The sequence below is a fragment of the Anolis sagrei genome, chromosome 5 (genome assembly GCF_037176765.1).
Source record: "Anolis sagrei isolate rAnoSag1 chromosome 5, rAnoSag1.mat, whole genome shotgun sequence".
Classification (NCBI taxonomy): domain Eukaryota; kingdom Metazoa; phylum Chordata; class Lepidosauria; order Squamata; family Dactyloidae; genus Anolis; species Anolis sagrei.
This window is the reverse complement of record NC_090025.1, coordinates 92887250-92899840: the sequence shown is the minus strand read 5'-3', so window position 1 is coordinate 92899840 and position 12591 is coordinate 92887250. Positions and strand designations below refer to the sequence as shown.

Genomic DNA, 12591 nt, shown 5'->3' with positions numbered 1-12591 from the left:
GGCTGGTATTTCATCAAACTAATTGCTATGCTTGATGCCATTTAGGTTCTCCCTCATCCCCCTAACCCTATTCCAAAATTGCACTGTGATCCTGCTGATCCATTGGTGTCATTACTGATGGACTGATAAAATGGATCAAAATGGAAAGTGCGATTGTCACCAAAGAGACTGTGGGCCCTAAATTATTTTGATAGAAGAAAAATTGGAATATGTGTAGCAATGGTGGTAGAATGGTGCAGATAGTCGTGGCTGTTCCCTGCTTTAGGTATTTTTCTCTGTATTTGTTTCTTAAAGTAATATGTAGATAGGTCATTCATATTTTTGTTTTTTCTGTGTTTGCTTTTGGTCCGGAAGATTGCATTAGATGTGTCTTTGAGGAATATTGTTATGTTTTATCATGTGGTTATTCAAACAACTGATGATTTTTATTTTATAGAATTAGATTCTTTTTTTAATTGTATTTAAGCTTTTAATCACATTATTTAAAATTTATTTCATCTAGTGCATAAACACATAAAAGGCATCACATAGTTATATTCTTGAATATTGATGTTAACAATTATATAAACATATATAATTTATGGAATTAGATGTTCTGACCCACCAACAAAACTCCATGGAGCCGTTCTTTTAACGTACCTTCACTACCATGTCCTATAACTTTGAAATATACTTTGTCATTCTGAAGAGTCATCATGCTTACATTTTCTTCTGCCTTTTGTGGAATGCATTGCTTTTTGTAAGCATGGGGAAATGCAGACATTTTGTAAACACTTTTTACAATGAATTCAGATCCCGCTTTTGAAAGGTTAATGCAGAAAACTAATTATGCCATCCTGGTAACAAAATGTGTGATGAGACATTTATCTGTGTAATTAAAAATGAAGAACTTTATGGTTTCATAAAATGGAATGCTACACTGCATGCAGTCTTTGCTGTGCATTTATTTTGAAGAGGTGCCAAAAGCAGAGATGTTTATGACTGATATAAAAATGGACTGAAATATGCTGTAGTGCAGGTGCCTGTGTGTTTTACAACACTTTTGTTTTGATGAATTAGACTTTGGCAGACTAATAACTTTGCTTTGTCAAGGTAGAATAAGCAAAGTAGACTTGCAGTGAGGATTGCATAGCACAATCCTTTACATGTATGCTCAGAGATAAGTACTAAGTAAGGTTTGTGGTGCATACTCCCAATTAAGTGGGTATCAAATTACAGCCTGAAAATCTCCAAGGCAGCCCTTTTAATCATCATCAGGGCATTTTATCAGAAGTCCAGGTCAGAGATAGCATTGTCATCTACTTCATCAAATGTAACCCCTCCCCTCAAAGTAAAAAGGATTGCACATGTTCAGATGAGTTGGAACATTTGTCCTTTGTCTTTTGGAAGAAACATTGTAAGCAACTGCCTCATAAAGTATTACTATTTTATCAATTTAAAAAACCCTATATAATATAGTAGTTGGATAATATAGCACTTAGGGATATTGCTTAGAACTCTTCAAGTGATAATATTGTAAAATAACCATCTTGTGGTTGTAGATATATGTGAATTCTGCAACAAAACATTATTCTGGGGAAATAAACTGACTGGATGGAAGTTCGGTTCAATGGGATGAAAACAAAACTGTCTATCTTTGGACTGAAGTGACTGCTCAAACTAGATAGCAAGCAAATAGTGTGGTGGAACTATTTGTGGGATTATATTGGAGATCTGAATGGCAACATGTTTGTAGTGTCAGCTACATTGTAAATGTAAAATACCTTATGTATTCTACAAAACAAAATTGTTCTTGTCCAATTTGCATTGATTTATAACCTACCTCTGTCCAACATCTTAAGCACATGTCCCACATATGTCCATTCAAAATGAATGGAAGTCACATAAGATTGAAGTTTGTGTTCTTTGTAACTCCTAAGAAACACATGTAGATGCAGTTTTCAGTGAATTTATAACTCTCTGTCTGTAGCTAAATTAACCTTGCTCTTATCAGCTTAAGCATAACAATCTAAGATGAGCCATGATGGATTAGATCTATGTAGCAACAGACCAGATGACTAGGTTGCCAGATCCACTTCTTATTTTGCCCTGTGACATACATACCTAGAGAAGGACTGGTTAAAAATAGTTAAAAATCTCTCTCTCTCTCTCTTCATTTTTATCAGCAAGACTGATTTAAGATTCAAGATCACCAGTCCTGGTATTTTTTCAATTAAGAAATTTAATATACAATATAGAAAGAATCTAAGTAGTTGTTTAGTTATTGTTGTTGAGGTTTTCACAATGCAGTTAAAAATGAAGGTAAGTGAGCTATTGTGTTTAAATATAGATTGTTTCAGAAATTTGCAGTCATTTCTACTCCGCCCATCTGCCTCCATTCAAATGGCTAGAAGTTGTGATTTAATCGTGTAATGACAGTTTTGCACATCCAAGATAAGTCATTCCTGGCCACATAAAGCATATTAGATTAACAGAGTTGGAGGATTTTTCCCAGTCAGAAATGTTATTCGGTGTAGCAGCTGTTATTAAGTTTATTTATACTCTGCCTTTTCTCTCCACAAAGGAGACACAAAGTGGTTTATATTAAAAGCATTTGAATACATCTTAAAATCTATACAAGTATACAAACTTTAAAACAGAAGTAAATATCAATACTATTAAACATTCACAGTTAAAATCCATACAAAACAATTGAAAACCTAAAATCACAGCACCCTCTGACTTGATCTTTAAAACTTTCTTTAAAAGCCTGCCTGAATAAAAAGGCTTTAGCCTAATGCCGGAAGGATAACAGTGAGGAGGCCATTTAGCTTCTATGGGAGTTTAGAGTCAAAGAGCAGCCACCGAGAAGGCCCACTCTCTCATTCCCACCAACCAAGATTGTGATGGAAGTGGGACCAAGAGAAGAGTCCTGATTTCAGGGCCCAGACAGGTTCGTACAGGGAGGTGTGGTCAGCCAAATAGCCTAGACTCTGAGCCTTTTAGGATTTTAAAGATTGTAAACAGCACTTTGAATTGTGCCCAGAAGCAAACTGGTACTGATTGCAGCTACTGCAACCAGACCCAGTTAGCAACCTCGCTGCTGCTCTTTGGACCAGCTGAAGTTTCCAAGCACTCTTCAAAGGCAGCCCCACATAGAGCTTGTTACTTCAATCCAGATGGGATGTAACTAAGACATTAACCACCGTAGCCAGATCCAGCTTCTCAAGGAACGGGCACAGTTGGTACACAAATTTTAATTGTACAAAGGCCCTCCTGGCCACTGCAGATACTTGGGCCTCCAAGTTCATCGCTGAGTCCAGGAGTACCAAACTGCTGATCTGTGTCTTAAGGGCAAGTGTGACCTCATCTAGCACAAGCTGGGTCCCTATTCCCTGATCTGTATTCCAGTGGAGCACCTCTGTCTTGACTGGGTTAAGTTTCAGTTTGTTTGCTCATACAGTCCATTACTGATGACAGGAACTGGTTAGGGTCAGGACAGCTTCCTTGGCTTTAGGTAGGAAGAAATAGTAGTAGTAGTAGTAGTAGTAGTAGTAGTAGTAGATTGATGGGAGTTGTGGGAAATGAGTAAGCTTCCCTGATACCTGTGCCCCTTTGTTGCTTTGTACAAACTAGGCTTAATGGAGTTTCCTACGAGTTTCCTTGTAAATGCAAAAAACACTGATAGACTACCAGGAATTACCAAACACATGCAAATCTCTAGTAATCTCTGACTGCCCTTGACAGTGCGTCAGAATGTAGGTGAGGTCTGAGTGGCCTTATTTTGCCCACAGAAAGCTGAAACTTTACCTGAAGATGGCAAACCTTTAAAACTTTAGTGATACTGGACTGCAAATGCTTCATGCAATCTATGGATGGTGTTTTTGTAGTTTTGGGAAACAAGTGGGTAAACAATAAATTATTTCTTAGTTAAGGTTTCTCAGAGCCATAGAGGAATTTGAGGTTTTTAGATCTTTACTCTCTTTTTAAAATTGCATTTTTAACAATACAAATCAAATAACATTTGAACAAATACCAAAAGGGAAGAGTTAACAATACATTTGTCTGTTCTCACTAGTTGAAGACTCTTAGCTGATATTTTTCATGGAAAGATTAAGCTTTATAAATGACAATATAGTGTTGAGCTTTTTTTTTTTTTTGCCAGAAAGAGAGGGAATTAATGTGCCATTTATTTTGGAAACCTAATATTTAGCCACTAAAAATAGAAAAAATAAAAAGTGCAGAATCTGACTTATCTTAAGTACATTGAAAGCCCCACGAAGCTTTAGTTTTAATGTATACTTGTTCCCTACAGCACCCACTTTTACTAATTTCAAAATTATTTTAATAATAATAATAATAATAAACTTTATTTATTACCCCGCCACCATCTTCCCAATGGGGACTCGGAGCGGCTTACATGAGGCCAAGCCAAATTACAATTATAATTTTTAAAAAAACCATCAAAAATGCAAACTAAAATGCGAACAATAAACAATAACAGCATAGTTACATAAAACATATGAATACATAACAATATAAAAAAAATATGCACAGGCACAATAGTAATGGGCGGGCTACATGTAGTGATTAGAAGGACAAACTGATTAAAATGAATTAAAAACTTGGGCGAGATAAAAGAGGGAACATTGCTTATTGTCCCACCTATGGGAAGGAGATCTGTATATTGAATTTTGACGTCTATCTTAGCTGAAAGAAAGGCACCCCACTCCTGTCTCATGAAACAGTACAGTCTTCCAGAACTTAGATCTAGCAAAACCAAACAAGATCAGACAGCATAACTATATAGTATGTACTTATAAATCTGCTTGGCAACCACTTTCCTACTGTGCTGTAGGTTTTTGCCAACATTTCAATTTCCTAGACAGAGATGCCAGAAAAAAATGATTTTTAAGTGACTACACAGGGCATTACAGTTCTGATAAATATGAAGTACAAAACCGGCTAAGTTGTGTTCCAACAGCTTGGGGGAGAAGAAATATGTATGTTTCTTAGGTGACTAGTAGCTGTTGTCTACCCATAACACTATGTAGCATGAATAATTTCCTAATTAGTTCTATCATAAAAACATGGAAAATGTTTATTAAACTGCAAAAACTTGGTTTTTGCGGGACATCCTGCAGCACATTTTGCTATAGTTCTTCAGTCTGGTGAATTGATGAATATCTCATCAAGTCTTAACCAATTCAATGTAGTTTGTAGTAGCCACAAAAGCTAAGTTTCTGGAGTATACTTTCAGAGTACTGCATATTAAACAGAAAGAACACTTTCAAACCAGGAACATTTTTTTCAAATTTTATTACATAGTGTAATTGTACAAAGGGACAGCAGCAAGAGGAGCTAAACAGCTCCATTAAATGCAGTGTGAAATTTGCACATAACACTATACTACAATTTTGCTGTCCTTGCACTTGCACACCTCTCCCCCTACATTTGTGCTCTCTGGTTCTCACTCTGACTTACTTTGCACGTGAAACCACAACTTTGTACAGCAGTGTCCTAGATCAGGGCTTCTGATCAAGTGGAACTATGTAACCATATTGACTTGAAGGCAGTTACTTTTTCCTTTCAGGCCTTTCTTGGCAAAGCAGGGTGTTCAGGAATGTAAGGGGCAGGGCTGAAGCCTGTGTCCTCCACTCCCTCTAGTGGTGTGCTGAACATGAATGGGGCTTATGATTTGCCAGAAGTCATGGAAACTATTGAGGTGTGCAGGAATGGAGCATATAAGTCTAAGGATTGCCACACTACATTTTGCATAACATGTGAACAGCTGGTGCAGTGGCTGTTTCACTCCATGTTTCTTTCTATAGCAAAGCTAAAAATAAACAGGAAAGGAATAATGCAAAGTATCAGCAAAGTACGTTCAATAATACCCATGCACATTCTTTTTCAAATAATTGGAGATAAGTTATTTCAGTAACTGAGCTGTTTGGTAGGCCAGTGTAATTAAAAACAAAACAAAAAGCCAATCCAACTAGAATGCAAAATTCATTTTAATTTTTTTTATTATTTTTTAATCAAAATATTATGTCTCACCCCTTGTGAGAGCCGTTCAGCAGTGGAACTCTCTGCCCCGGAGTGTGGTGGAGGCTCCTTCTTTGAAAGCTTTTAAACAGGCTGGATGGCCATCTGTCAGGGGTGATTTGAATGCAATATTCCTGCTTCTTGGCAGGGGGTTGGACTGGATGGCCCATGAGGTCTCCTCCAACTCTTGGATTCTGTGATTCTTGTTATAGGGTTTCAAGATGGAATACAGACAAAATAATAAACATTGTTAAACGATTCTACATTGTGGCAATAAAATAGTTTGAACTGTATAAAATACATACATTTTAAAGCAATTTAAGCTCTCAGTCTTATAAAAACATGTTTTGTCTTGGTTTGGGAAAGAAACCGATGCCATATCAAAGCTCCGGGGGTGGGAGGGGGAGCATTCCACAACTGGGGTGAGAAGTCATTTCCTCATATCTTCCTGCATTGTATTACCCTTGCAGGTAGAGAGGAATGGGCCCTCCTGCAAACCTCAGAGAGCTGCTCTTTCCAATATTAAAGTCCCAATATGTCTCTGCTTCAAATGCCAACATCAGGACTGCTTTGAGATCAGTGGTAGCCAGCGCATTTTCATTAAGACAACTCTTATATACTGTCTATATGGTGTGTCAGTCAACAGTCCTTTTATTATGTGAAAGGAAGGATAAAAATAAATCTCACTGGTGTATTCTGAACTAGCTGTAGGTTGAGATTTCCTGAAAGACTGTTATTTCTCTGCATGAGCATGCACAAGTTTTCAGATGCCTTGGGTAGACCCTTTTTTGTCATGTGGTGGCACAGTGAGTTAAACTGCTAAGCTTCAGAACTTGCTGACCAGAAGGTCGACTGTTCAGATCCGTGGGATGGGGTTCGCTCCCGCTGTTAGGCCCAGCTTCTGCCAACCTAGCAGATTCAAAACATGCAACTGTGAGTAGATTAATAGGTACTGCTTCAGGAGAAAGGTAATGGTACTCCATGCAATCATGCTAGCCACATGACCTAGGAGGCATCTATGGACAATGCCAGCTCTTCAGCTTAGAAATGGAGATGAGCACCACCGCCCAGAGTCAGACTCGACTAGACTTAAAGTCAAGGAGAAACCTTTAACTTTATATTTTGGAGGAAGTCATGGGAGAGACCCTTCTTGGTTGCTTTTGCCAGACATTACCTTCTATTGAAGGCAGAGTTGGCCACCTCTCCACTCTTCTTAATGGCAAGCAAAGTTCTTTCTGTTTATCTGGATGTTTTATTGTTAAATGTCTGATGTAGAAGATCTTTTAATTGCACTAGTTGGTGATACCTGGGAGAAAGCAATTGAGAAATTACTGCTGCTTTATGCCTTAAAGACTATAGTTGTCAATGTTAACTGCTCATTCCTGAATAATACCCCTGAGTGTGTAGTAGCATTACAAATGCTGAGATTCTAAGAAAAGATGTATTAGATCACTTCCAGCCTGGCTTTCAGCCTATTTTTCAGACTAAAACTATTTGGCCAGTGACCTTTGCCAATAATAATAATAATAATAATAATAATAATAATCTATATTTATACCCTGCCACCATCTCCCCAGTGGGGACTCAGGGCGGCTTACATGAGGCCAAGCCCACACAGCATATTACAAGATAAAACCAAAACATAAGCAACAAGCAACAGCATTAAAATTACATTAAAAAAGAAAAAAAAACATATGAATACAGTAACAAAATAACATTACAATAAACACAATCACAGTGACAGTGCGCAGGCCACATGTGCAGGATAAAATGTTAAAAAACTCGAATGAGATAACCATAGGAGCAAATTATTTGCAGGGAGCTCATAAAGAAACACAGGGTTGTGAAACTAAACTTTCCTTCCTGAAAAATGCTGTACATGGAGCTGCCTCTGAAGTCTTTGGAAGTGTTACATTATTCAGATTATAGTGGCTACAGATTATAGTTGACCAGGACTTGTGAGAATGCACATATTATACTTTTATGTGAAAGATACTTCCGATTAGGGGGGCATGTACTCCAGTGACAGAAGTGTTGAGGGGAGCAGTAGTGTCATATTGTACACCTACTTGCCAAAGGCGCAGCAGAAGAGCCAGGTTTTAAGGTTCTTTTTAAAGGTATCTAGTGTAGGGGCTTTCCCGATCTCTCCAAGTAATGGGTTTCAGAGCCGGGGAGCCACAGAGGAGAAGGCTCTCTCCCTTGTGCCCACAAGATGAGCTTGTGAGACTGGCAGGGGCGAAAGGAGGGCCTCCCCTGAAGATCGAAGGGACCGGGTTCGTTCATGGAGAGAGATATGGTCACGAAGGTAGGCGGGTCCCAAACCATTTAGGACTTTATAGGTGATAACCTGTACCTTGAATTGGGCCCGGAAAATAAACGGCAGCCAGTGGAGCTCCTTAAACAGGGGGGTTGACCGCTCCCTGTAAGTTGCCCAAGTAAGTTTGCCAAGAGTTTTTGATGTGTCTCTTAGCATGCTCAAAGACATTTAAAATGCCAAAATCTCTATCTCTCTAGGTGGCCTGGCGTTGGTGGGACTGAAGTCACTGTCTTTTGGTGATTCCATACCATTTCCATGTATCAATTCTTATAAGGCACAAATGCAGAATATTTCATCAACTTTCTAAATCTGTATTACACTTTTCTTCACGTCCCATTTTATATCCCTATCCTATCTGATATATACTAGGAACCATGTTTGCAGGTTTTCTAATTCTTTTTTTAACCCATAGATCCAGTCTTGTTTATGGATGCACAAGAGGCTCAGAGCACATTTTTGTCAAAAATCATGCCAATGACAACTGCATCTCTTCTTCAGAGGAAAATATCATGCAGTATATACCCATGATTTAGAAATATGTACAGTAGCTTTCCTTCCTGAAAAAATACTGTACATGAAGCTGCCTCTGAAGTCTTTGGAAGTATTACATTATTCAGATTATAGTGGCCACATAGTTGACCAGGACTTGCTAGAATGAACATATTATACTTCTGTGTGAAAGATACTTCGTTTCAAGGAATAATTCAAATCGTGTTTTGATATTCAAAGCCCCAGATGATCTAAGGTTAATTGTAACAGATGTTTTGTCTTCATCTGTGTGAACTTGTCATCACTAGCTTCTTCATCAGGCAGAAATCACTCAGGAGAAGAAAAGTGATAGTGTTAGTGCCACAGGCCTCCATTTTATCTCAGAGGTTAGTTCTGTTGTCAGTTCAGATGGTATGGAGAGATTTCAATGCCAGCAGAGGCCTCTCCTCTTCTAGGCCACGTGGGCTCTAGGGACAAAGGACAATACCAGAGAGGTAATACCATTTTGAGGACCAGTGTGATATAGTGGTTTGAGTGTTGGACTACGACTTTGGAGACAGAGTTTGAATTCCCCTTTCCGATTAGTCAAAAAGATCCCTTCATTAGCCGGGGTGTGACCAATTTCACTTGGGTTCCTCCACTCCCAGAACAGAGAGCATTCCTACTGACTGAGAAAGAACATTGCTTATTTGCCTTTTTTCTTCTTTCTCTCCTTCAGTTATACAGGGTGAGGCAGCATAACTCCCTTTTTTCAAAACTTAATAAAACCCGTTGTATGAATCAGAAATTTTATTTTATTTTTTTATAATGTAGGCGCATACCTAAAGTTTTGTTTTTCATATTTTGTAGATCAAATTAGGTAGGTGACGTCCCCCATTCTCCATACACTGAGTAAACTGATTTCTGGCGTTTGTCATGACTCTTGCCAGCATAGCAGGTGTTATGTTGGCAATTTCTTCCTGAATGTTGGTCTTCAAATCTTGTAGAGTCCTTGGACGGTTCACAGAAACACCGGATTTCAAAAAACCCCATAGAAAAAAATCACAAGGGGCCAAATCTGGAGAGCAGGCCGGCCACTCCAAATCCACTCGAAAAGTAGGCCTCGATGGCAAAAGCACACTCCTCACTGTTCCAACACATGATGGCGACTGAACTGTGCCAGGACAAAACTTTATACTCCCACCTCTCAAATGAGACTACTAGCGCTCTACTACGTCTTCAACCGACTGAATGGCACAATTTTTAAAAAAGGAAGTTATGCTGCCTCACCCTGTATTTCCTCAAAATGTTTAGCATAAAGGCAAGATGTTTTGAAGATATAAAATATTCTGGAGTGATGCAAATGATTCTGTTTTCTAGCCCATGGCCTTGAATCCTCTTATTTTATTCTAAGCACATGTAAAGTAAACTCCAGACACGGTAATGCATTTTATTGTAGGAGATGTGAACACCTTACCCTATCAAATGCAGTGGTATCCTGTTACAACAGAGATCAGTGCTTCTCAAAATATTAGCCTATGAACAAGTACCAGCCCATGAGACATTGTCTGCCAGTCCACAGCAAGTATACACTAAAGAAAGAAACAGTTGTAGCCAGTGGATACAAATATGGTGTTATTCCCTGGCACATGTTGGGGCGAGGGAAGCTAGTCTGCCACATCAGATAATTTAAGAAATGCCAGAATAAGCTATTATCCAAATTTGCAGTTGGGAGAGACCATTTTGAAAACTCATTGAGATCCCTTCCTGTTATACTAGTTTTTAACTTAGCGATGCTGTATGTGAAAATGAAGTCTGTACCTCTGGATTGTGCTTTTGTGGCTGTGTTTTTGTGAAGACAAAGTGCAAATCCATCAAACTGGTAACTCAGCTAAAAGGTGTAGGCAGCACCTGGAGATGCTACTGAATTTAGCAGCTTCTACCTGCAGAGTATTTGCTAGTGTTGTTTTTCACTTTCGATTGGAGTAGACAACTGTAGAAGAGTGGCCTTCCATAGGCGTCGAACTAGAGTAGACTCACCAAAGCAACAGGTATCAATATGTATTAATATGAATTCCGCAAATTTAGTGAATCTAATCTAGGTGGGACAAGCATTGGGAGTTGAGCCATGGTTTATGTAACTCTTAAATGTTACGTAAATGTTTCAAACTTGCTATTGAAGTATTGCCAGTTGATGGCTTTTTGTTAAACATACAAACATATATAGCCTCCAGTCTTGCATCCTACATAAGTATTATACCTGGATGGCTCCACTAGAGTGCATGCCATGGCTCAATGCTAAGGGATCGTATGAGCTAAAGTTTTCTCTACCTAATAGTGCCAGTGCCTCACTAAACTACAGTGTAGAATTATTTCCTAGGAATAATTCAAAATGTTTATTTGAACGGTAAAACCCCAAATGATAAATGATAAAAGTTGTTTTGCCTTCATCTATGGAAACCCTAGGAAAGCAGACTTCAGCAAACATATTAAATCATATAGATATAGATGGTGTGTCTTTACACAGAAACACGGTTGAGATCAGTACCAAGGCCACCATATCATTCTTCCTTTTTATATTCAGAAAAACTGAAAATTTTATTTTTGGAATCCCAACTCAGCATGAACATGCAATGTCTTTTAAAAGTCTACAGATAGATACCATCTTCGATACTCCTTTAAAAACTTTACTAATTTTTCTGCCAAAAAAAATCAGTGACACAAAAGCACTTTACAAAGCACTTCATTCCATCTCATCTGTTGTACTAAAATAACAGTTTGTGATATTACTGAGCAAACCATTTTGGAAATTCAGAGATATACAGAGTTGTAATATATCATAGATAAACATACTACTAAGAATGCAAATCTTTAAGCAAATGCCTTCCAGTTTAAAAGAGGCTTCCCTTTTCATCCCAATTCCGAGTTGATATAAAAGAAGAGCATTTTTGTTCCAGCATAAATTCTAAAGAGGAAGTAGATGGTCTGTTTTACAGTGCTCTTGTAAGGTTGTTTCATGGTTTGAGTTGGAGCCCCCGGTGGCGCAGTGGGTTAAACCCCTGTACCAGCAGAACTGTACCAGCAGAACAGGTCGCAGGTTCGAATCCGGGGAGAGCACGGATGAGCTCCCTCTATCAGCTCCAGCTCCTCATATGGGGACATGAGAGAAGCCTTCCACAAGAATGATAAAACATCAAAACATCTGGAAGTCCCCTGGGCAACGTCCTTGCAGACTGCCAATTCTCTCACACCAGAAGCGACTTGCAGTTTCTCAAGTCACTCCTGAAACGACAAAAAATGGGTTGTGGTAGGGTTTTTTTCGGGCTATATGGCCATGGTCTAGAGGCATTCTCTCCTGACGTTTCACCTGCCTCTATGGCAAGTATCCTCAGAGGTGGTGACAAAAAAAATGGTTTGAGTTATACAATATATGTTCAGTGCTCCCAAAACTAGAAAGCAAAACAAAGTTCAACTAAGTATTTTTGTGCTATACAAAATGTGGTATTGTTGTGGTCGAAATATATTTTAGGGAAAGCCCCGGGTAGGCAAGCCAAGTTGATCTTACTGCTATTATGATGTTGTGACCACTTTAAATGTTTTGCTTAATTTCATTGTACTTTATGGATTCCAATTTTTTTCCGGGAGCTACCTTGACAAGACTTTGCCTGGAAAGCTGGTATATGATATTTTAAATAACATAAATACGTTTAAGATCTTTGTTCCTATTTGACATTGTCCACAAATAAAAAACAATAGCCAGACAAGTGTTAATGGAGGCAGAT

General features: G+C 38.5%; 1 protein-coding gene across 2 annotated transcripts in view; it reads left to right on the top strand.

Moving 5' to 3' along the window:
- Window positions 1–12591, top strand: part of BEND7 (BEN domain containing 7) — a 76724-nt gene that overhangs the window by 16454 nt on the left and 47679 nt on the right. The gene's annotated exons all lie outside the window — the stretch shown is intronic.